This window comes from Bufo bufo, chromosome 1, assembly GCF_905171765.1.
Source record: "Bufo bufo chromosome 1, aBufBuf1.1, whole genome shotgun sequence".
NCBI lineage: Eukaryota > Metazoa > Chordata > Amphibia > Anura > Bufonidae > Bufo > Bufo bufo.
This window is the reverse complement of record NC_053389.1, coordinates 662,132,048-662,158,449: the sequence shown is the minus strand read 5'-3', so window position 1 is coordinate 662,158,449 and position 26,402 is coordinate 662,132,048. Positions and strand designations below refer to the sequence as shown.

Below are 26,402 nucleotides of genomic sequence, written 5' to 3'. Positions count from 1 at the left end.
AAGAAAAAAAAAAAATCCCATTGAATGGAGAACAAACAGATCACTTACATGGTGCCCTCCTTTTCATCTGAAAATCCACCAATTCCTAGGCTTTTCTTATATCATCCAAGATGTGTCACCACTTCTCAGACTACCTGATGTACACTGCGCATTTGGTAGTCCATCCTGCAGCCATTGGATTGGCTAGCATTACCCACATGAGTAGTGTTGGCCACTCCAAGAGCAGTCGTGGACATCAAGCATTAAGTATCTTGGTCTACCAAATGCACAATGTGTATAAGGTCATCTGAGAGACAGCGCTTCCATATTAGATGACCTGGGAACTGACAGATCTGCAGATAAAAAGAGGAAAAGGAGGTCACTATGTAAGTGGTCGGTTCATTCCTCAGGTAATTAGAATTTTTCTTCTTGAACTGGAGAGTTGCTTTAAGTGTTCCATTTTCTTTGCCTTAGGCTTTCAGATGCCCATAATTGGGTATATGATGACATATATACTGCCACAATATCTGTACATCTCATCAATTTAGATTATGTGTCTATTTTATGGCATTAAGTACAGATTTTTTTTATTTAATATTGTTTGGAGGGCTACAATTATCATGGTTTATAGTTTTCTGAATAGTATTGTTATGCTTCACATCCCTACAAAATAAATTTTGTATAACGTATTTTGTCTGCACACCCATTTTATAAATAAAGGTAAATGCATGTAATTTGAAAATCCAGCTGAAAAGAAGTAGAATATGTCCGGCATGGAATTATAGAAATAAACGTAAAATAAATATAGAAAATTGTATATATATATATATATATATATATATATATATATATATACATATTTTAAGGATAGGCCATCAATATTAAAATCCCGGAAAACCCTCTTTAATGAATAATGTAAAGGCCCTTGTGTGTGCCTTATGTATACCTGTTTTATTTATGGATTGGGTGCCATCTTGGTCGCCCAATGCAGCCTTCTCTTCCCTTGATACTTCTTCTTTTGCGGAAGTATAGAGGACGGAATCTCATCACACTGCACTTGCTCTGTTCAGAGTCATATCTAAAGGCAGAAAATGACAGATCAGAGTATTCCTATGTGATGCAGCTTCAAACTGCTCTCCCTTGCCTACTGCTTGTGATAGTTGTCTCTCTGTCAGCTCTTACAAGCAAGGGAAATGCAGTGTGCAGCAGTGTCTCATAGAAGTTCTGGAAACAATGGAAATTCTGCACCAGAACACACATATAGCAGAGCCAGGCAGTGTATGTCAGAGGAGTTGTATATCTCTGCAGCTAACCACTGTATGGACTCACCTACTATATCACTCTACTTCTGGGTCCTTAGATAGGGCAGAAAATATATTATCAGCACCACTGGGTGGACATACAGAAGAAAACAAATATATACATTTTCCTTTTTTTGTTCATAAAATAGCTTGTTACAGGTCTAATGTTTTTTGAATCTCTTATCCACCTCCCCTCAGGCCATGTACTATACATACCACAGTGTGTCAGCTTTTCCTGAAAAGTACCGTTAAAATGTTTCATGATATTAATAGTAATATGATCATAGAGAACCTACTCATTAACAAATAGTTCAATAGTTAAAGGTGCGTAGGACCAGTGGAGTGTATGAGAGACAGACACAAAGGGGTTAATATTTTTATAATTGTCCATTTACAATTAGTATTTTGGGTGCCTTTCTAATCAGAAACATTAAAAGAATTGTCATAACAATATAACAATTCTTATAGCAATTTTAAACATTTATGACCATTTTTATGTTTCTGAAGACAATTTTGGCTCACAATTTAACCGATTTCTAAGAGTTTCACTTTCCACTAACTATTCTACTTTTGTGTTTCTTTCTTCACTTTCTCGTATATAGCTATCCTCTTTTCTGCTCTTTTCCTTCTTCGCTGTACTTATTGGTGCCTGCTGCAAAACAATTTAATAGTTTCACACAATTGAACTGAAGATCCTCCCAAACAACAGAGGTACCATCTTATTGCTTCTGCATTATTGTAAAGTAAGCGTAGTCTAGAATTTAAGTAGGAAGTTTTGATACTGTAGTCTGGCAAGGAAGTTTATTATCTTCTCCATATGATTCATTGAAATGTCAATGGTAATGGTCAAATGGACAAAACTTTAAATGTGTACATTCTTATATCTGAAGCAACGTGAGAAGCTTGAAAATCACCTTTATTAGCTTGGCTTTATTCAGATAGATCTGTGACTACAGTTTAGCTACAGTGTCTGCAGGGAGTCTTAGGCAGTCTAAAACATATACTCTGTCTCATCATTAGTCCAGGCTGCAGCAGGGCAGACTAGGCATTGTAGCTAACCTGTAGCCGCAGATCACAGCTGTACACAAGTCCAGCTGAGCTATAAAGAAGCCAAGGAGCAAAATCTGAGGAAAATTAATATCAGCATGAACCTCTGTAGGTACTGCCTTAAAAAATTAATTTTTTCTTAAATGGCAGTGACGAATATAAGAAAATTAGTAATATATCCTCCTCTTATCAGGGTGCTCTTCTGCTCTTCCCTCCTCTTCACTAACTCTCAATTCAATGTTTGGATCTGTATTCAGTGAAGTTGGTCTGCCTGCTCAATAAAAGGTCAGATTACATAGAAGCCTGTGGAAAGGGGAGGGTGCAATAGGAGGAGGAGAAGGGAGGGACTGCGAGAGAAAGGCAGAGGAAGAGAGACTGCAGCTTTTTTATAAGTGAATTACTGTTTCATGTCACTGCTGGATTCCTATCTAAAGTGTTTAGCTCTGCTGTATAATGTCATCTATTTCTGCTGCTGTTCCTATTTTGGATTTTGTGCTACAGAGACTTAAGGAGCAGATTTTCTTGTTTCACCATGTCCTGTTTCTAGGCAGACATGAAACCAGTGATGCTTGGAGCCTGCCTCCACTATGAAATTATATTGAACTTCTCCCCGCAGGTCGATTGTATCCAAGATTGTATCCATCTTCCGGTCCGTGGCTTGCTTGCATCCTCCTCAGCATGGACCATGGACCGCTAAACACGGGCACCTGCCGTGTGAACTCCACACTAGAGTGCAGACCCATTGACTTGAATGGGTACGCGATCCACAAGATACGGCAAAAGATAGGAAATGTTCTATCTTTCATGGTGTGGAAGCACTGACCTGTCAGTGTGTTTCCGTTGGCTTCCTATCCATGCCTCCACACTGCAAAAGATAGGACATGTCCCATCTTTTGCCATATCCTGCGAATCACAGACTTAAGTCAGTGGGTCCACACCGCAGTACTGAGTTCAGACTTCCGGTACCCAGGGCCGCAGTTTGCAGTCTGCAGTCTGCAACATGGGCATGGCTACATCACAGCCATGTGAATGTACCCTTAAGCTGTGACTTGTCCAGAAGTCACTGAAATGTTATTCATTACCGGACAACCCCTTTAAAAGTGATATTGCATGAAAAGTATTACTATGCAATAAATAGGGCATTTCGAGTTAAGTATTTTTGCAATATACATGCTATAAAAATAGTGGACAAAATGCTTGTCTACCATAACTTACATTCAGTGGTGGACCAGACATTCTCAGTAGCTTCCCTGCTCCCTACCTCCTCTAAGTGCTGGCATAGTGCTCTCATAGTGAAGTGGCCCAGATATCTTTCCATTATTCGCCTAAACTTCTAAATTCAGAGAAATACACTGCTCAAAAAAATAAAGGGAACACTTAAACAACACAATGTAACTCCAAGTCAATCACACTTCTGTGAAATCAAACTGTCCACTTAGGAAGCAACACTGAGTGACAATCAATTTCACATGCTGTTGTGCAAATGGGATAGACAACAGGTGGAAATTATAGGCAATTAGCAAGACACCCCCAATAAAGGAGTGGTTCTGCAGGTGGTGACCACAGACACTTCTCAGTTCCTATGCTTCCTGGCTGATGTTTTGGTCACTTTTGAATGCTGGCGGTGCTTTCACTCTAGTGGTAGCATGAGACGGAGTCTACAACCCACACAAGTGGCTCAGGTAGTGCAGCTTATCCAGGATGGCACATCAATGCGAGCTGTGGCAAGAAGGTTTGCTGTGTCTGTCAGCGTAGTGTCCAGAGCATGGAGGCGCTACCAGGAGACAGGCCAGTACATCAGGAGACGTGGAGGAGACCGTAGGAGGGCAACAACCCAGAAGCAGGACCGCTACCTCCGCCTTTGTGCAAGGAGGAACAGGAGGAGCACTGCCAGAGCCCTGCAAAATGACCTCCAGCAGGCCACAAATGTGCATGTGTCTGCTCAAACGGTCAGAAACAGACTCCATGAGGGTGATATGAGGGCCCGACGTCCACAGGTGGGGGTTGTGCTTACAGCCCATCACCGTGCAGGACGTTTGGCATTTGCCAGAGAACACCAAGATTGGCAAATTCGCCACTGGCGCCCTGTGCTCTTCACAGATGAAAGCAGGTTCACACTGAGCACATGTGACAGACGTGACAGAGTCTGGAGACGCCGTAGAGAACGTTCTGCTGCCTGCAACATCCTCCAGCATGACTGGTTTGGCATTGGGTCAGTAATGGTGTGGGGTGGCATTTCTTTGGAGGGCCGCACAGCCCTCCATGTGCTCGCCAGAGGTAGCCTGACTGCCATTAGGTACCGAGATGAGATCCTCAGACCCCTTGTGAGACCATATGCTGGTGCGGTTGGCCCTGGGTTCCTCCTAATGCAAGACAATGCTAGACCTCATGTGGCTGGAGTGTGTCAGCAGTTCCTGCAAGACGAAGGCATTGATGCTATGGACTGGCCCACCCGTTCCCCAGACCTGAATCCAATTGAGCACATCTGGGACATCATGTCTCGCTCTATCCACCAATGTCACGTTGCACCACAGACTGTCCAGGAGTTGGCAGATGCTTTAGTCCAGGTCTGGGAGGAGATCCCTCAGGAGACCGTCCGCCACCCCATCAGAAGCATGCACAGGCGTTGTAGGGAGGTCATACAGGCACGTGGAGGCCACACACACTACTGAGCCTCATTTTGACTTGTTTTAAGGACATTACATCAAAGTTGGATCAGCCTGTAGTGTGTTTTTCCACTTTAATTTTGAGTGTGACTCCAAATCCAGACCTCCATGGGTTAAAAAAATTAATTTCCATTTTTTAATTTTTGTGTGATTTTGTTGTCAGCACATTCAACTATGTAAAGAACAAAGTATTTCAGAAGAATATTTAATTAATTCAGATCTAGGATGTGTTATTTTTGTGTTCCCTTTATTTTTTTGAGCAGTGTATATTGCATTGCATACTTTGCTTCAATGTATTACTGCAATCACCGGGGCTGTGTGTGAGATACTATTTTGCATGCAGGGGAGAAATGGGTTTACAAGAGCTGACTGCAATGTATCTTGGGAGTGATGAACTGTTGCCTTCCACAGACACAGAAGAGACAAGAGCTTGAAATGTATTTGATAGTCTTAGAAAAGCATTATATCTAGGAACAAGTCACCACCATTATTTTCTAAGGAACAGAATCTGGAAGTGCTAATGTCAGGTATCTGTGTAAGCAGTATAGCTAGTAACACTACTGGTCATCCTAAAACTATGAAGATCTAGAGTTGTGACCTGCTTACTCCAGTAGTCCAAATAAATTTGGACCTCACTTGGTGAAAAGCAAAGGTGAAATGATAATCATCAGGGAGAGATATTGTGTTGTTAATGGGTAATTACAACATGGCATACATTTTTACCACTGTTCCATTTTCTATTATATTTTGTAGACATTCTTTTGTTATTGAATTTATTTCTTTTCTTCCTGTTTAGTCCAGTTTTCTACCATAGAAATAGTGGTTTTGCTCCATTGCTATTTTGGGATGTTTTCAAAGCTACCTATCCAAAATGATTATAACCCCCTAACCTTCCAGTGAGATAGAAGCCATATGCAAAGCATAATTCCTTAGTTTTAACATATTCTACAGCTTATATATGTAAGCTTTGTATCATGTGGGAGCAACCCATTTGAGTAGTTTCTTCTTTTACTTCGGATTTATGATTGACGTACATAAGATTCATGTGTCTGGATGCACCATTGAGTCTTCACTCACCAGGCAAAGGGCCAAATCTATAGAGATTTATAATTCTACAGTAAAGTAAGCTTATGTTTCTTATCATAAGCAGTAAAATATACTATACTGTGAAAATAAAATCAGTAATAAATCTGCTCTAGAAAACAGCGATTTGTAAAAACTGACAATGAATGTTAGCCATAAACATAAGGACAAACCAGAAATACGAATTGCTATACAGTTATTCAAAATCTTAATAATTAAAGAACACTATTTAGTTGAAGATTAAAGTCAATTACTTTTCGGGGGTCATTTATTATTCAGAAGTACGCCTATATTAGGCATATTTCTAGTGCAGATTGCGGCTCATGCCATGTCTAAAAAATTGGGCGTGGGCTGGGCTGGCAGGCCTGTCTCATTTACCATTTTTTACACCTGTTTTAGGCTAGAAAATGGTCTAAATGTAAGCTAGCAAGGATGCTGCCTTACATTTAGAAGCAGTGGTGGATCTGTCGAAGTTATGTAGAGGCCTCTACATAACTCTGGTGGATCCACCGCCAGCTGTAGGGGTTATTAAGACTAGCGTCTAGCCAGTCTTCATAAATGACCCCCTTGGTGTTTATCTTATTGTGCTAACAAGCAAGGTAAAATACCAGTATATAGAATTTGAAGTTTGTTTGGTGGTGAGACAACACTCCTCAAATACCAAATTAATAGGAATTTGTCAAACTGATACTGTTCAGATGAACTTGAAATGTATCCCTATTAAATGGGCCTGATCCATGTGTGGCCACTGCTGCTTCTACACAGAAAGCACAGCAAGAATTGAAATATTCTTCCTTTTTTCCGCTATGTGGATTTCGGTTCATGTGGCATGGATTCCCACTTCAATGTGAGGCATATGTTAAGTGTTTTCTAAGTGTATACTACTCGTAAAAGCAAGGAAATCCTCGTAAAAATCATTTTGTGAACATACCTTAAACAACCCACTAAGGAGACGTGGTTTTTGTGCTAACACAGTGAGGTATAGCCCTTCATTCACACTTTCTTCTACAGTAGTCAGCACATAAACTCAAATAGAGTATAAAATAGATGTCAATACATTTCAGATATCTATTTTTGTTTTATGGTTACTTTTTTGCATTCTTCAACCTTTCTATACAGGTGAAACTCGAAAAATTAGAATAGCGTGCAAAAGTCAATTTATTTCAGTAATGCAAATTAAAAGGAATTGCATTAATGCAGCTTAAAATTAGAATTCTGTACAAAGGTTCAATATTCTAGGCTCAAAGTGTCAAACTCTAGTCAGCTAATTAGTCCATATCCCCTGAGCAAAGGGTACCTCGAAATTGTGACTTTGGGGTTTCATAAGCTGTAAGCCATAATCATCCAAATTATAACAAATAAAGGCTTGAAATAGCTCGCTTTGCATGTAATGAGTCTATCTCATATGTTAGTGTCACCTTTTAAGTTGCATTACTGAAATAAATGAACTTTGCACGATATTCTAATTTTTCGAGTTTCACCTGTAGGTCACAAGCTCACAATCTGTTAGTAAAATCATCAGAAATTTTCCATGCCTCCAAAAATACCAAAACAAAATAATTGATTAGACTACACTAAAGATGCTTTGACTATTCTAAAATATACCACACCAGAAACACTTAAAGGGAACCTGTCATAATTTATTTTTGCTGAACTCACTGAGGACAACATAAATAGTGACAGATGTGTTGATTTCAGCGGTGTGTCACTAATGAGCCAAAAGTAAGTGGTTGCTGAGAACCAGGATCATAATCATTGCAGCACAGGCCTTGAGAAGAGTCAAATCTACCTGAGAAGAGTCAGTTATTCATGAGCTCCTGAGGCCTCAAATGTCATCTTTAACACCACTAAAGGTCTGCTCCTTGTGTTTAGCTAGATTTGGAATAAAATGATTTCATGCACTCACAGCTTATTTGGAGTGAGTAGAAGAAAGAAAAAAACATTTGAATTATTGTTCTTAAGTCTTTCTTGCTACTCTCTGTCAACTTCTGTTCCTGTAAAATTACATATTGAAAAAGATAAGAACCTCAGATACAGTTTTCTTAAGGGGCTAAGTGGATCATTACTTTTCTAAGGCTACTTTCACACAATCGTTAATATTTTCCGGTATTGAGATCCGTCATAGGGTCTCAATACCGGAAAAAAAAACGCTTCCGTTTTGTCCCTATTCATTGTCAATGGGGACAAAACGTAACTGAACAGAACAGAGTGCTCCAAAATGCATTCCATTCCGTTCTCATACCGTTGAGCAAACCGCAGCATGGTGCGGTTTGCTTTCCTTCCTGGGATGCCGAACAAGACGGATCCGTCATGACCCACAATGCAAGTCAATGGGGACGGATCCATTTTCTCTGACACAATAGAAAATCGATCCGTCCCCCATCGACTTTCAATGAAGTTCATGACGGATCCGTCTTGGCTATGTTAACAGATAATACAACTGGATGCGTTCATAATGGATGCAGATGATTGTATTATCAGTAACGGAAGCGTTTTTGCTCAACTCTGCCGGATCCAGCAAAAACGCTAGTGTGAAAGTAACCTAGGACACATCCATAAAGACAGATTTTGAGTATGTTAATAGTAATTACAGCAATATGTTAAAACAATATAATTACATGTGGTAGTTGTAAAAGAAGTAGTCAGGTAAACATTGCATAGCTATATTTGATATACATACATACTTATGTACAAATCTGCTTCCATTTATTCTTGGCTACTTGAAGTTTGATGAAGATATTATCCAGATGAGAAGACTTGACTTTAACAATACAGTCCCTAGCTAAGTGACTGCTGTTTGCTTCTCGTTTTAGTGAGATTTTATATTAAGAAAGTTAATTTATGTAATTTTTTTTACACATCTTTTAATTCTTAGAAAATTTAATTGTAGATGTCCGATATTAGAACTGTCATCAAGTATGGAGTAATCAGGGTTCTGATAGAAGTAGGTGGGCTCCCACAAAACAAAACCTATTTCATATTGCTAAAATGGTGGACATAACTGAAGTGTGTGTTTTTGTACAATTGGTTCAACAAACTTGTGTAGAAAATGTGATGTTCTTCATCATGTTCAATTGTGATTACAATAAGACGTAGAATCAGCGTATTAGTACTGTAGAGCATCTTAACCTTGCTGCTGTTACTGTATGCATGCTTCTCCATAGGACTCAAAAACATAGTAAATTAAGATTATTATGGTAAGACATCTGTCTTTATGTTGCTTCCTGAAGAATCCTCTAAATATTTGTGCTTTGTTGCTACAGCTGAGTAATGGCATTCATATCCATGGAGTATATTTACTTTCATGAAACAAATGGTTAGTCTTACTGTCGTGTCAATTAGATGATTTACATAGTGCTACGGTAGCTATGTGCGTACTCCCTGCACCGTTGAACATATTACTCTGCATTCATTATTACCACCCATCTCAAGCATCTGTTTTTCTTGAATGACTTAATTCATAGTACATCATTGTTTGGATTCATCTCTGTGTTGGACAGAGATGATGCTTGGACAGTAATTCTAGGGACAGATGTGGTGTGCTGGCTGCAGGCTGCGCATGGATGCAGTCAGATCTTGCATAGAGAAAACTGCAAGCTATGTATAGTAATTACAGAACATTTTTATGTTGAAGATTGTAGGCAATGGAAGACATATTTTTGGTGTTTATTTTATGATAGGAACAAATTAAACACCAGGATATAGAACCTGCAGCTTGTTTGGTGGTACACTTCTATTACCAGTTCAATATCAGTGTGTCCAACTGATACAGATGAACCTGAGATCGTTTTCCCTAAGTAATTTACAAGTAGGGTCCAGTAGTTATAGCCAAATCAAGCCTTAACATACCTTAGGTTATGTCCACACATCTGACACATACAGGTGAAACTCGAAAAATTTGAATATTGTGCAAAGTACATTTATTTCAGTAATGCAACTTAAAAGGTGAAACTAACATATGTGATTACATGCAAAGCGAGATATTTCAAGCCTTTATTTGTTATAATTTGGATGATTATGGCTTACAGCTTATAAAAAACCCAAAGTCACAATTTTGAGGTACCCTTTGCTCAGGGGTATGGGTTAATTAGCTGACTAGAGTGTGACACTTTGAGCCTAAAATATTGAACCTTTTCACAAAATTCTAATTTTAAGCTGCATTAATGCAATTTCCTTTAATTTGCATTACTTAAATAAATGGACTTTTGCACAATATTCAAATTTTTGGAGTTTCACCTGTATTTGCTGTGGAATCTGCGTTAGAAATCCAAGGTTGACCCTCCATAGCCACAGACCGCTTGTGAAGACTTGTGCAGTTTCTGTGGGCTCCTACAGCAGGTGGTAAACGTGGTTGAAGTAGCTGAAACCGTGACTGTCTCTTGTAAGAGTTTGTTACGCACACTAACCTCTAAATGACTCTCTATAAAAGTGGATTATTTTAAAATAAATTTGGTAAACTATAGTCACTTTCATCATGAGTTTAACCTTCTTGTCCCACTGTTTAGCCAACAGTTTTATGTTTTAAGATATAAGACTTGCTTTATATTGGGAATAAATTAATATCAGCAGAAACAGACTTATTTTTTTGGTTGAGCAACATAAAAGCCCATCCATAGATGACCATGGAGATATAATATTTAAAATTACCCATAAAATACTGCCAACTCATTGGGACAGGTAGTTTAACAAGATGGTTGATGGACAGGACTACATGAGTAGTGGGAAATTAGGACAAAATGAGATGTTTGGGTAAAGGTAGAGGTTTTTCCTAAAAACTTATACAAATCAGTGACCACACATTCATGAATGCATACCTATGAATGCTTGTTTGCCTCTCATCTACCTTATACTGTGCTCTACTTTATCTCTACTATTCTGTCCATCCATGAATTAAATTTTCTCTTTCGACTGAATACTTTAGCTTTCCCATTGCTTCTAGTCAAAGTTTGTTGTCGATTAAATGGCCTTTTGCTGTTTTGAGGGGCAGCGAAAGTTAAACCACAGCTCCTCTAGCAAAGAAAACCAAAGTATTGGTGCCCACTTAGTGTCAGCAGTGGGCATTTTCTCTGGCTTCTCCTTACTGCTTGTCATCCAGTTGTTAGAGCTCATGGTTTACGACTTCATCTTTACTGCTATGAAAGTTGTTGAAAGGTTGAAATACTCAAACATGGAACTGCAGTTCAGAGAGGCGTTAGGATCTTAATGTTTATTCAACTTGTCATTAACTAACTGGGTTGTTTAAAAACTGAAACTAATTAAGAATTCCAGAGCACGTTCCTATTTACATAAGGTATGAGTTAGTAACTTCGTTTCTGCAAACATTTTTTTCATTGTTTAACCTTTGAAAATGTTGAGATATGAGATCCACACTTTTGTTGCCAAATCCTTTTTGGGGGTAAGACATAAGCCACTGGTATATATCATGTACCACTGCCGTTTGTAGAACTGGTCACACACTGAAACAGTGAACTCTGTTATAAAAGGTGGAGTCGCTTGGTAGATTTCCAAAGAAAGTGAGTAATTATTGACCCAATGTACAGAGCACATATTCTTTTGGTAAGAAATTTATGCTTTACAGGGTGTGCTAGAGTTCACTTCCCTGTTTTTTTACATCTTCTAAAAGATTGTAAAATGTTCAGCTGCTCTATTAAATTTTTAGCCCAACAAAGACTGCAATGGGAAAAATGCTCTTGATAGATGTTATTGATCTCTGTCCAGAGACCAGAGAACCTTCTACCTTGGGACATATAGCCTGACCTCCATTCAGATGACTAGGATAACTTGTAACTCTATCATGTTCAAAATAGGTCAGATGCAGTGCTTTTACCAGAGTTCACAGAATCATGTGACTCAAATTTCTACATGAATAGGAATCATTGTATATTCAATTAATTCCTTGAAATTGCTTATTTTATTCTTCCGGTTTATTCTGCACTGCCATATTCAGTAATATTCTATTGTGAATATTCCCTCAACTGGCATGAGTAAGGTATTTCCATAAAATCACTTTTGCACAATACTTTTATTGTAGTCATTGTATATGGTTTTATCCAGCCATGAATGGAATAGAAAAGAATAAAACAAATCTTTTTGTAAGATATGAATTTATGAGCTGTTTTTCCAGTTACGGAAAATACACAAATTGCATACATTTTGTATATATATAGTATATTACTCCATCAAGAATATACTACAGACGCTTTCATTTTTAAATCACACTGTATGCTGATTCCTAGCAAAGCAAAGTGCTTTGAAAAGGATAAATCATTTTTTTATTGAACATGTACAACTTTTAATTCAAATGAAAGCCCCTTTCAACAAAAAAGCATACTGAGCACGAAAACTGCCGGGGGGGGGGGGGGGGGGGGGGGGGCGGGGGGCGGGGGTGTTACAGCGGGGCGCAGGAACGATATTTTAAAAATAAAGTTATTTATCTCAATTAATACAAAACCACTCCTGACATGCCCATTTTAATAGCTTCATGCATTCTCCATGTATTAACAATTCTGGAGCCTCTACACTTATGGCTTTATGTTGTGCCGTCCTTTTTTTATTTATACTAGAAGTTATGAGTGAATTGCTAGCAGTCTGCAGTAAAGGTACAGAGGGGTGGTAACCAGTTGGGGTGTGTCCCTGCACAGTCTGAAAATGGCAGCACTGATTGGATAGAGTGAGTCTGTGCAGGTACACCCCCCCCCCAACTGGTTACCACCCCTCTGTACCCTTACTGCAGACTGCTAGAAATTCATTCATAGATTATAGTAGAAATAATTGTATTACATGGGGAATGCATGTTAGAAGCAGTGACAAGTCCTCCTTAGACATGTCAGATGACCCCCGACAAACCTGTCCACTGGGAATCTGCTTAGTAGGGTAGCTTACAAATACAGGGTCCCAATTCCATTTATAGAAGAAGAGCTGAGCAGATTCATCTATAGTTTTATAGGAAAATATTCAGTAGAACTTGACATTTTTTATTTTATCTCTGCTTATCCTGGGCTTAGAAGTCCATTGGGCGGTTCTGTTCTTCGATTAACTACTATCTCTGTGTGCACACCGATACACAGAAGGATGTCAACTACTAATAAGGCCACCCATATTGAATGAGCAGGAAATAAAATTAATGATTTACAAGCTACCGTATAATTTAATTATATAGGAATCTGCTCAACTCTTCCTGCTAGATCACACCTCATGGACAACGTGACAGGTTCCCTTTTAAAAATATGGAGGTTCCTGTCTGAGATTTCTATTCAGGCTGACACATTTGTCATTCTACTTAGTGGGAATATTGACTGACCATTCATAGATATAAACTATTTTGTTTGGAGAACCATTTTAGTGGCCAAGTCCAGTCCTTCAGGCTGTTCTGCTTGGTTACATTTTAAATGTTTTTACCTGCCACGACTAAAGGTGTAAATGAGTCTCATCCTTTAGCGCTTCATCAATGCAGTATTATGGCATGCCTCTGGGTGCAGTAAATATAGTCTGCATGCATTATCCCAAAGTGAAGTCTTGTAAAGTAACATTCATGAAGGAAGCACTTTGTAAGCTCATGAGGTTCTGCGGCCTCACTGTACCCTTATTGTAGGACTGCTGTGTGGCGCATGGACTGCCCGGACTAAAAAAAGAAAACAAATCTAAGTAAATAAAAACAGGCTCAAACTAAGTAAAGCTCTGCAAACATAGAAGATGCACTGAATTCTCCACAGAATCTCCAGCCATGCTCTGCACAGTCTATGGCTTTGACACTAGGCACTAACTTCACTGTTCATGGGGTGATCATGATGCAGAAACACCATGGATGAAAAACACTGGCATTAAATAATCATGATTTTTTTTCTATGAATGGTGCCCTTCATCAGCCTGCAGAAAGTAGCAGCTTGTATTTAGCAGACTGATGCTGTCTACGTGCCAGATAAGCATTCAACAGCATATATAGTATGCCTATATTCTAGATGCTAGCATTGTCAGAGACACAGAAGCGTAAAATAACAGGCTCTTCAGCTGACAACAGAAAAATTATGGAGAAATTATTTTGTTTCCTTAATTTCAGTGCATGCAGAAATTTGCACTGGTATTTTTTTTTTACCAGAAAAAAAATGCCAGTGTAACCACATGCAGGTTTTTTTTTATTTTTGGCCACCTGTGTTTTTTGCTTTGCTTTTTGTAGCTTATTTGGGTGTTCTTTGCAACCAGTGTGTTAGCCTACTAGTGTTTTTTTCCCTATAGAGTTATAGTGTTGTGAAAATGCCTGAAAAAAAAGACAGCAAGAGTTACATCATGCTGCGTAACAAACTTTTTTTTCCTCTATAGAACAATACATTTTTTTAAAGCACCTCTCCGGGCATGTGCATTTTAGAGAAATAACAACTCTGGTGCATCTTGTCTTAGCATTCTGTGTTGTGCTATTAATCTGTTAGGCCCCTTTCAGACGAGCGGACTCGCTGCGTGTGTCTGCGGCAGCTCTCGTCCTGACCTCCCAGCACTGCCGGGGTTGCATAGTATTATATTGATTTATGATGCTATGTAACCCTTAGGTCTCATGCACATGGCCGTGGCCATATTGCAGCCCGCAAACTTCACTTGAATGGGTCCGCAATCCGGAGCTGCGGTGCGAAACGGAGGCACGGAACCCCCACGGAAGCTCTACGGAGTGCTTCCGTGGTGTTTCTGTCTGTGCCTCCGCACCGCAAAAAAATAGAACATGTTCTATTTTTTGCGGTGCAGGCGGATCACGGACCCATTCAAGTTGATTGGGTCTCGGTCTGTCCTGGCCGCCGCATGGACGTTGCCCGTGCATTGGGGAACGCAAATGTGGAACGGCCGCACAATGGCCGTGTGCATGAGGCCTTACAGTTCTGCAATGTATTGTATAACACTGACAGCATACAATACATTCCAGACCTCTAAGGATTATATATCATCATAAATCAGTATAATGCTATGTGACCCTGGCAGTTCTGGGAGGTCAGGACGGGAGCTGCCACATACTCACACTGCGAGTCCAGAGCGTGACACTCACACGTCTAAAAGGATCCTTATTCCTGTTAGAAATGTATGAATAAATTGATAACTGTGTGTTACTAATTGGGGTGTGTCCCTGCACATTCCTATGGTTCATGCAGACGAACATGTGTCGCCAGTATCTTGCATTGGGGACCACAAATTGCAGTCCCCAATGCACATGCACCGTCCGTGTGGCTGGAGCTGATACATCCAGACCGTTTCAATGCGTCTGCGATCCTTCCAAACCGGAAAAAAAATAGAGCATGTTCTAATTTTTTGCAGTGCAGAGGCACAGACTGAAATCACAAGGAAGCACTGGGTCTGCATCCGTGAAACTGTGCGCACACTGCCGGTGACCGTATATTGCGGACCTGCTGTTTGCGGGCTGCAATACAGGGTCTGCCAGCATGAGGCCGTAGGGTCTGAGCACATGGTTTTAAGTCCAATTAACTAATTAGGGCCGCATTGTTTGGTTGGTTTTCATGGTTAGTGGCCATGTGACACCCACAAAGTCACACAGACAATAACAATGAAGACAACCTAAGGCCTCTTGCACACAAACGTTTTATTTTTGCGTTCTGTTTTTTGCGTTTCGTATACGGACCATATATGGAACCATTCATTTCAATGGATCTGCAAAAAAAACAGAAGGTACTCCGTATGACTTCCGTTTCCATATTTCCGTTCTGTTCAAAGATAGAACTTCCTATTATTATCTGCATAACGGACAAGGATGGTACTATTCTATTCGGGGCCAGCTGTTCCGTTCTGCAAAAAACGGAATGCACACAGACGTCATCTGTATTTTTTGCGGATCTGTTTTTTGCGGACCGCAAAATACTGAAAAAGCCATAGAGTCGTGTGCAAGAGGCCTAAACTATGCCATCCTTATTAGGGTCCATTCACACATCCGTGTGTGTTTTGCGGATCCACGGATCCGCAAAACACGGACACTGGCAATGTGCGTTCCGCATTTTGCGTATCGCACTTCGCCGGCACTATAATAGAATATGCCTAATCTTTTCCACAATTGCGGACAAGAATAGAACATGTTCTATTTTTTTCTGGAACGGGATTGCGGACCCGGATCCGCATTTCCAGATACGGGCAGCACATCGTGCGGCCCCATAGAAATGAATGGATCCGCAATTCCGTTCCACAAAATGCGTAACAGAATTGCGGATGTGGGAATGGACCCTAAATTAGAGCCCACTGCAGCTGACATGACTGTGCAGTATCAATTTACTTCTAAATCACTAGCAGGAATAACAGAGGAACCACAACACTTTACACCCTTTATCATCGCTCAGTGTCCCCAGTGGAGCTGACAATCTAAATTCCCTATCAGTATGTCTTTGGAGTATGGGAAGAAACATACAAACTCCATGCAGATGCTGGTCCTCAGATGTGAACCTAGGACCTCAGCACTACAAGGTAACAGTGCTAACCTCTGAGACACCGTGCTGCCAACACAAGCGATCCTGCATACCGAGTTCTAAAGAAAAATGTTCCAGAAACATTATTTCATGCAGAATATAAATATTTACTAAAAACGACAGGTTACCAGAGCTGACAGTTTAGTATATAATATATAAAATAGATTTATAGTTTTTAATAAGTGAAAAATTGCAGTATCAAAGTTCCAGTTTGACCTTCTTTTTGCTGTTTACCCACTGTATGCAGTATGTGGCAAAGTTGGAATAGGGCCACACTCCAACATGACTACAGCCTCACAGTTTTCTTTCCCTCCTTTTGCCTGATTAGGTGGCCTGGACCCCAGAGTAGATACTATGCCTGCAACCCTAGATGTTTCTGCCATAATTACCTTGCTAGAAGCACCTCAAATACAAAATATGTGGGCAGCAGTAGTAACGATAGGTTAGGTAGATATTAATATTTTGTTGTTTTATTATATAAGCTCTATATTCGCGTATATCCACATGGTCTCATGTGAACCTTGATAGTGCCTGATCACCTTATTTATACAGACACTTCTCTGTGCTCTTAATATCTCCACTCTCGTCCCACTGTGTGTCTGTCCGTCTTGTCTATCTTGTCACTGTGACTTTTGTGTATACTTGGATTAGCACAAAGAAAAGGCACAATAACATGAAAAACCAACATGCAACTTGGAGCTGACAGTGTATAATCAGTTGTTTGAATTTTAGGCAAAGCCTGGTAGACTATGAAGATGCCATTTTATAATAAAATATCTCCTTTATACATACGATAATTCTGTTGTCCCCACTGTGCCAATGCAGGCACAGAAATATGGTGCCTGACACAGGAGATAACACTGCTGAATACTGATATATTCTTGGGTCATAAAACTGTGCAGGCCTTGATTTTAAGCATCGCTGTATTTATTTGGCAGGATGGTGGGGCCTAAGGGACAATGTCACATTTGTATTAGTCTTTTGTACAATCAGTTTATGGTAGGAACATTGCGTGATGCCAGGTTTTAAGGCAATATAACAAATCTTGCATGTCTCGCGGTTTAGAGCAGATTACTAAAGAGTTACTAAGCAAAACAAACAAAATCATCAACAGAATACAAAACCAGCAGTACATTTGCAGACTGTATTTCCTAACGAATACAAATGGCAATAGCCTTGTGGATGTTCTGTGTATTTTATAAAGTGGTGTTTTTAATACATTTAACATTGACCCACAAATTTAGATACATGGTCAGGTTGACATTGATCTCAGTCAACGGTAGTTTAACACACACATACAAAAATGTTTCCCCCCGCTATCTGTTGCGCATACTTAGGTATCGCTGGTTATGTACCATATTTTACTATCTAAGTGACCCAACATTTTTTATTCTTTGAGCTCACCCCTGACATACAGCGAATAAATCAAGTGTTGTGGCTCAAGCATACTCACTCACTGTTTGCCAGTAACTTCGTCTGACCTGTAGGCAGCATGTTATAGAGCAGAAAGAGCTGAGCAGATTGATATATAGTTTTGTGCGAGAAGATTCAGTAAAACTAGTATTTCATTAATTTATTTAATTCCGTGCACCCTATAAAATGGGATGTTTTTAGTTACTTTGTGAATTATATTTTACTCGTTTGTTTTTAACATTACAAAAACTGTGTTTACCCTGAATGTACTTTTTGTTAGGTTTCGTCATTCAAGCATCTGTATTTTTCTGGGAAAGAAAATCTACGTTCCAGATGGAATGTGATGCTAACACAGGAATATTTATATATATATAAAAAAAAAAGTGATGTCTATAGTAGGAACTGTCCAGAAGAGCTGACTCTTATGAAGAATATGTTAGAAATAGGCCTCATGCACACGGCCGTTGTTTGGGTCCGCATCCGAGCCGCTGTTTTGGCGGCTCGGATGCTGACCCATTCACTTCAATGGGGCCGCAAAAATCTGTTGCTCCGTTCCGAGGCCCCGCAAAAAAAATATAGCATGTTCTATTCTTGTCTGTTTTGCAGACAAGAATACGCATGTCTACGATCGGCCGCCCGTTCCGTTCCGCAAATTGCGGAAGGCACACGGGCGGCTTCCGTTTTTTTTGCGGATCCGTGGTTTGCGGACCGCAAAAAACAGAACGGTCGTGTGCATGAGGCCATACAGTGTGTTCGGAAAGTCTTCAGGCCCTTTCACTTTTTTCTGATTTTATGTTGCAGCCTTGTGCTGAAATTTAAAAAAGTTCAAAATTTCCCCCATCATTCTGCACTTGATACTCCATAATGACAAAGTAAAAATAAGATGTTAGAAATCTTTGCTAATTTATTGAAAAGGGAAAAAAAAAATTAGCATTGACAGATGTATTCAGACCCTTTACTCAGTACTTACTTGAAGCACGTTTGGCAGTGATTATAGCCTCGAGTCTCCTTGGGTATGATGCCACAAGGTTTACACATCTAGATTTGGGAATTTTCTGCCATTTTTCAAGCTCTGTCAGGTTGGATGAGGACTATCAGTGGACAACAGCCATTTTCAAGTACCTCCAGAGATGTTCAATTTGATTCAAGTCAGGGCTTTGACTGGGCCACTCAAGGACATTCACAGAGTTGTCCCTAAGCCACTAGCTGTGTGCTTAGGGCCATTCTCTTGTTGCAAGGTGAACCTTTGGCCCAGAATGAGGTCCTTAGCACTCTGAATCAGGTTTTGGTTAAGAATATCTCTGTACTTTGCTTCATTCAGCTTTCCCTCAACACTGATCTATCTCCCTGTCCCAGCCGCTGTAAAACACTTCCACAGCATGATGCTGCCACAACTATGCTTCACTGTAGGGATGGTATTGGGCAGTGCCTGGTTTCCTCCAAACATCAGACCAAAGAATCTTATTTCTCACAGTCTGAGGGTCCTTTAGGTTTTTGTTTTTTTTGCAAAATTTCATGTGTCTTTTATGAGAAGAGACTTCTTTCTGGCCACTCTTTCATAAAGACCAGATTGGTAGAGTGCTGCAGTGATGATTGACCTTCGGGAAGTTTCTACTATCTGCATGCAAGATCTTTGGAGCACAGCGACCAGTGGGTCCTTGGTCACCTCTCTTACCAAAGCCTATCTCCTCCGAGAATTATGGAGGCCACTGTGCTCTTGGAAACTTTCAGTACAGCAGAACTTTTTTGTACCCTTCTCCAGATACTCCACACAATCCTGTCTACATGCAGTTCTTTCCTCATACCTTTATTTTTGCTCTGATATGCATTGTCAGCTGTGAGACATTTATTAGACAGGTTCTCACTATTGTCTGATTGCAAATGAGCAAGGTGTTAAATTTGTTGTTGGGTGGTGGAGCTTTTGTAGGAGTGTGTGTATATATAGCCACATAGTATTAGCTTGCCTAATTATAGCTTGCTGCATTTTCAAAGTGCTGCTTTTATAAGTGCATTGGAGATATTCAGGAGGTAATCTGGAGGTAGATACAATCTAAAAAAGTAAGATTTGTTTGTTTAAAATCTTCCCCCTCTTTAAAATGGCAGACCTGGTTCTGTGCAGGAATTGTTGTGCTTTTATTTCAGGTTCCACTCTTCGGAGGTTTGGATACTGTCTGATCTGTAGACAGCTTTCTATAATGCAGCAGGAAATTGCATTTTTAAAATCTGAGATTTGTAAATTAACTGTTAAACAAACTCAGGCTGGGAACGTTGCAATGCCACTGCCACAGAGGCCCCCTAGAAATGGAAGATGGGTTACTGCAGGTTCTGGTAGACTGAGAGTTGTGGATAGAAGACATGTCCCACAGCCTGTGGCTCTCCATAATTCATTTTCAGCACTTTTAGAGTGCAAGAGCAACATGGAGGATGGCTCAGGCACAGTGGGTGAGGAAAAATCATCTCCCATGCCTAAAGTATGCAAGACTGCAGCCAAAGACAAAAAGGAGAAGGTGACGACTGATAGTAAGCAGCTGTTGGTGGGCAATTCTATCATAAGAGGTGTGAAGTTTGAGGGAAATGGTTTTGTGAGAGGTCTCCCTGGTGCTACCGCTAGCAGGGATAGACAACGTATCCTTAATATTGTTAGGCAAGCAAAGCAGGAAAGGGAGGTGGATGTTATTGTCCATCTTGGGACAAATGATCTATCTTGCAATGAGGTTTCAAAGGTGAAGGAAGCTTTTCACACACTTGGAAATGATATATGGGAGGTTGCATCAACTGTTTCATTCTCTGCAGTTTTGCCTGTGCATAACCTTCAGCATGACAGGAAGATGCGCATTAAGGAATTCAATGTATGGCTTGGTGAATGGTGTCTGAACCAAGGGTTTGGCTTTGTGTCTCATGTTAGCTCTCGTTTGAATGGAAGAACTGTACAAGAAAGATGGTTTGCATCTTTCTCTCAAGGGAACGAATGTCCTCAGTGAACAGTTCCAAGTATTTGCTAAGGAGCATTTAAACTAGGAAAGGAGGGCAAAAGGGTGATAATCCAGCAGTCCGACTGCCCTCCGGAACAATGCGAGAAGATGCCAGTAGCACAGAGGTTAAGAAATGACAAGCTCAGAGTCTTGTCTACAAATGCTCGCAGTTTAGGGAATAAGATCAATGAACTTAAGTCTATAATGGCATCTGAGAATATAGATTTAGTAGCTGTTACTGAGACATGGTTCAATGGGAGTAATGACTGGGATATAACAATACCAGGGTTCTCTCTATATAGGAAAGACAGAGAAGGCAAGAAAGGGGGAGGGGTGGCCCTGTATGTGAAAGATAGCATAAAATCTAATTTAATAGAAGTTAGCTAGACCAATTTAGAGTCGGTTAACTTGCAGCTTGATAATCATAAGGTAACTAGTGTAGGTGTGATATATAGACCACCTAGCCAAGTCAAAGAATTAGATGATCTACTAGTTAAGGAAATAGCTAAAATGACATTGAAAGGGGAAATTATCATTATGGGAGACTTTAATCTTCCTGATGTAAACTGGAAAACCAAAATAGCTAGTTCTGCCAGGAGTACAGATATTCTAAATTCCCTACTGGGATTATCTCTACAGCAAGTAGTTGAGGAGCCAACCCGGAAGGAGGCCATTTTAGATTTAGTATTCACAAATGGGAATTTGGTATCTGATATTACTGTAGGGGAAAGCTTGGGATCTAGTGATCACCAGTCAGTGTGGTTTACTATAAGTACAGTAACTGAGTCACACCACACAAAAACTAAAGTTTTAGATTTTAGAAAAACGGACTTTTCTAAAATTAGATTAGTGGTATACGAGTCCCTATCAGATTGGAACAGTTTCAATGGAGTCCAGGAGAAATGGGACTACTTAAAAGTGACACTATTGAAGGCAACAGATAATTGCATTAGGCTTGTCAGTAAAAGCAAAAAAGGAAGAGACCACTGTGGTACTCAGCAGAAGTGGCCAAAATCATTAAAAACAAAAAGATAGTATTTAGTAATTATAAAAAACACAAAACGAGAATGACAGGCAGAGAGAGGCCAAACAAGTTATAAGAGCTTCTAAAGCACAGGCAGAAGAGAAATTAGCTCAGTCAGTGAAAAAAGGCGATAAGACATTCTTCAGATACATAAATGAAAAACTAAAACAAGGAATTACCAAATTAAAAACAAAAGAAGGAAGGTATATGGAAGAAGATAAATAACTAGCTGACTGCCTCAATGAATACTTCTGTTCAGTTTTTACAAAGGAAAATGAAGGAAAAGGACCTCAGTTAAGAAGGAAGACTAATGAATCTTTTTATGCATGTGTCTTTACAGAGGAAGAAGTTCTAAGAGGTTCTAAGTCAGCTGTCTAAAATTAATACAAATAAGTCACAGGGGCCTGATGGGATACACCCAAAGCTATTAAAAGAGCTTAGAGGTGAACTAGCAAAACCATTAACAGATTTATTTAACCAATCACTGGTAACAGGAATCATCCCAGAAGATTGGAAATTAGCAAAGTAGTAGGGAGGAATCGGGCAACTATAGGCCAGTAAGTCTGACATCAATAGTGGGGAAATTAATGGAAACCATACTTAAGGAGAGGATTGTGGAACATCTAAAATCCCATGGATTGAAAGATAAAACACAGCATAGGTTTACTTCAGGGAGATCATGTCAAACTAATCGTATAGATTTTTTTGATTGGGTGAGTAAAATAATAGATGGCAGAGGTGCAGTAGACATCGCTTATCTAGACTTTAGTAAGGTTTTTGATACTGTCCCACATAGAAGGCTAATCAATAAATTAGAGTCTTTGGGCTTGGACTCCCATATTGTTGAATGGATTAGGCAGTGGCTGAGGGACAGACAACAGAGGGTTGTAGTCAATGGAGTATATTCAGACCATGGTCTTGTTACCAGTGGGGTACCTCAGGGATCTGTTCTGGGACCCATATTGTTTAATATCTTTATCAGCAAAATTGCAGAAGGCCTCGATGGTAAGGTGTGTCTTTTTGCTGATGACACAAAGATTTGTAACAGGGTTGATGTTCCTGGAGGGATACACCAAATGGAAAAGGATTTAGGAAAACTAGAGAAATGGTCAAACATCTGGCAACTAAAATTTAATGTTGATAAGTGCAAGATAATGCACCTGGGGCGTAAAAACCCAAGAGCAGAATATAAAATCAGTGATACAGTCCTAACCTCAGTATCTGAGGAAAGGGATTTGGGGGTCATTATTTCAGAAGACTTAAAGGTAGGCGGACAATGTCATAGAGCAGCAGGAAATGCTAGCAGAATGCTTGGGTGTATAGGGAGAGGCATTACCAGTAGAAAGAGGGAGGTGCTTATGCCGCTCTACAGAGCACTAGTGAGACCTCATTTGGAGTATTGTGCGCAGTACTGGATATTGATACTTTGGAGAGAGAGTTCAAAGAAGAGCGCTACTAAACTAGTACATGGATTGCATGATAAAACTTACCAGGAAAGATTAAAGGACCTTAACATGTATAGCTTGGAAGAAAGGCGAGACAGAGGGGATATGATAGAAACTTTTAAATACATAAGGGAATCAACAAGGTAAAAGAGGAGAGAATATTTGAAAGAAGAAAAACTGCTACAAGAGGACATAGTTTTAAAGTAGAGGGGCAAAGATTTAAAAATAATATCAGGAAGTATTACTTTACTGATAGAGTAGTGGATGCATGGAATAGCCTTCCTGCAGAATTGGTAGCTGCAAATACAGTGAAGGAGTTTAAGCATGCATGGGATAGGCATAAGGCCATCCTTCATATAAGATAGTTATCATGGGGAGAAAAACAGAACTGGATCGCACTTCCACAGTGTTATGCTTTGATCTAAACTTGCTTCTCAGCGCCATTTTAAAGTGTACAGCCCCCCATACTGCATGCTGTACCCGAGGCATTAGTGTACATTTTGATCAAAAGGCATAAGTCCACTCACCACGCCAAGGTTGCCTCTTTGAGTGGGACCTACTCTGACAAAAAGGTGCAGCACAATGCGGTGACAAAGCGGCACTGCCCTAGTAGGCGGCGGGACCCAGGAGTCAAACAGCAACCCTGCTATCTGACAATGCCACCCATGGCACTGGGTCCCACCAACCCACCAGAACAGCGCCACAAACACAAAGGCCACCACGCAGTACTGCACCATGTTAACAGTTGTCTAACACAACATATCCACTACTATCAGGAGCTGCAGGTCAATGACCACTTTATGCGAACTACTGTGATTAAAACCACCTGTGCCGAATGGGAGGAGTGCTGATACCAGTAATAAAGAAGAAAAAGTCAAATAACAATTATCATGGGAAGAAAAACAGAACTGGATCACACATCCACAGTGCTATGCTTTGATCTGAACTCGCTTCTCAGCGCCATTTTAAAGTGTACAGCCCCCCTTCATATAAGATAGGGCCAAGGGCTATTAATAGTATTCAGGATATTGAGCAGACTAGATGGGCCAAATGGTTCTTATCTGACGACACATTCTATGTTTCTATATAGACAGGGCTGTGTCTCTCTAAATTATGTCCTACCAACTGACTTTACCACAGGTGGACTCCAATCAAGGCATAACAACATCTTAAAGATGATCAAGTGAAATGGGAGACCCCCAAAGCTAAATTTCAGGTGTCATAGTAAAGGGTCAGAATACTTATACCCGTGTGAAATTAAAATTTTTCCTTTTTAATAAATTTGCACACATTTCTAAAATTCTGTTTATGGGGTATTTAGTGCAGATTGATAGTGAAAACTAGATTTTTTTTTATTTTAGCAGTAGGCTGCAACATTACAAAAGTGCACTGTACATTAGGGGTAAATTTTTCATGAGGGGAACTTTTGAAGTAAGTTGCATTGCTAACATTTGTGCCATATTTATCAAACAGCACCGGGATAAATTTGTTGCATCTTTAAACATAAAATTTTTGTCTACAGATGTTACTTTTTTTTACGCCACCCCTCTTTTGGATTAAGATTGCATCTTTTTTGCAACTTTTTAAAATGGTTCATAGATGCAGATGATGAGAACATAATTTTACCCCTTTATAATCATTAGTCAGACCTCACATGGAGCATTATGTACAGTTTTGGGCACCAGTGCTTATGAAAGACATAGCAGAGCTAGAGGGGGTCAAAAGCGAGCATGGGTGCTGTACCTAGAAAGGTGATCAAAGTTAGGGTTATTTAGTGTTAAAAACAAACGGCTGAGAAAAGATTTAATAACTATGTATTAATATATCAATGGTCAATACAGAGATTTCTCCCATGATCAATTTATACCCAGGACTGTGATCATGACAAGGGGACATCCTCTTTGTCTAGAGGAAAGATCATTCCATGCCAACATGGAAATCACTATGAGAGTTGAACTCACTAAAATAGTTTAGAAGGGGCATTGATGCCTTTCGTACAAGTTTATGGGATCTAGAATACTCTAGATGGGTCATTGATTGAAGGATTTATTTTTTGCCAGATTTGCTTGGCTACTACCTCATGGGGTTTTTGGCCTTCCTCTGGATCAGCGTGGCACAATAAGTCTAAACTGGATAGTCGTATGTCTTTTTCTGGCATAAATGTATGTTACTATGTTAGAAAGCCCACTTACTTATATTCAGTTATGTCATGGAATGTAGCCTTTGAGTACATCTGTAGTAAAGATAATGTCTTCTCTCACTCTTTTCTGCTTCTCATTTGCTGATTCTGACGCAAATTGCCCACAATGCCCAGTATTCTCTTCCAGTCACTATTGTGTGATTCAATATCTAACCACCAACTGACAAACTGTCTTGTAGTTTTAGATCATTCCTGCAGGAACATGCTAGGACACAGAGATTAATCACAGCTGGAGGAACAGATGTTGACCACTGCTGGCCAATGTAATGAAGTCATGTGTTTACAATGTATAACTCACATACTATATACTACTTGAATCTATTTCGTTTAAGTGTTGCTTAGTGCCTTGACCTTTCAGAAGCATACATTTGGGTTGACAGCATTTTTCATGATGCATTTGATCATGACAGACTGATGGGTTGGCCCTTCTAGTGCGTCTGTGCTGTGTGCTATTCCAAGTGCTTAAAGTACACATAATAACATTCTAAGTTATTAAAATCTCTATTAAAATCCATCGGAACTTAAAGGCTATGTACACCTTTGGGGACAATCTTTTTTTATTATTGCATTGTACTCATTTTGAGTTAAAAATCATTTTTTTTATTGGTCTTTATTACAAATATGGAGCCCTTTTTCTGTACAGGTCTGAGATACTCTAATAGAGGGATCTGAATTTTCTCTCTCCTCCATCAGCCATCTCACCTGGTGGGCTCCTTATCTCTGCTCTCTGACATTATAAACACTCATTATAGCTCCATTCTTATCTTACTGATAAGTGTTTATGACCTCTTAGTAAATTAGAGATAAGGGTTATTAGATGACCGGCA

General features: G+C 39.8%; 1 protein-coding gene across 1 annotated transcript in view; it reads left to right on the top strand.

The window, feature by feature from the left end:
• The window catches only part of FBN1 (fibrillin 1), a 261,436-nt gene that overhangs the window by 73,727 nt on the left and 161,307 nt on the right, over positions 1 to 26,402 (top strand). The window lies entirely within an intron of this gene.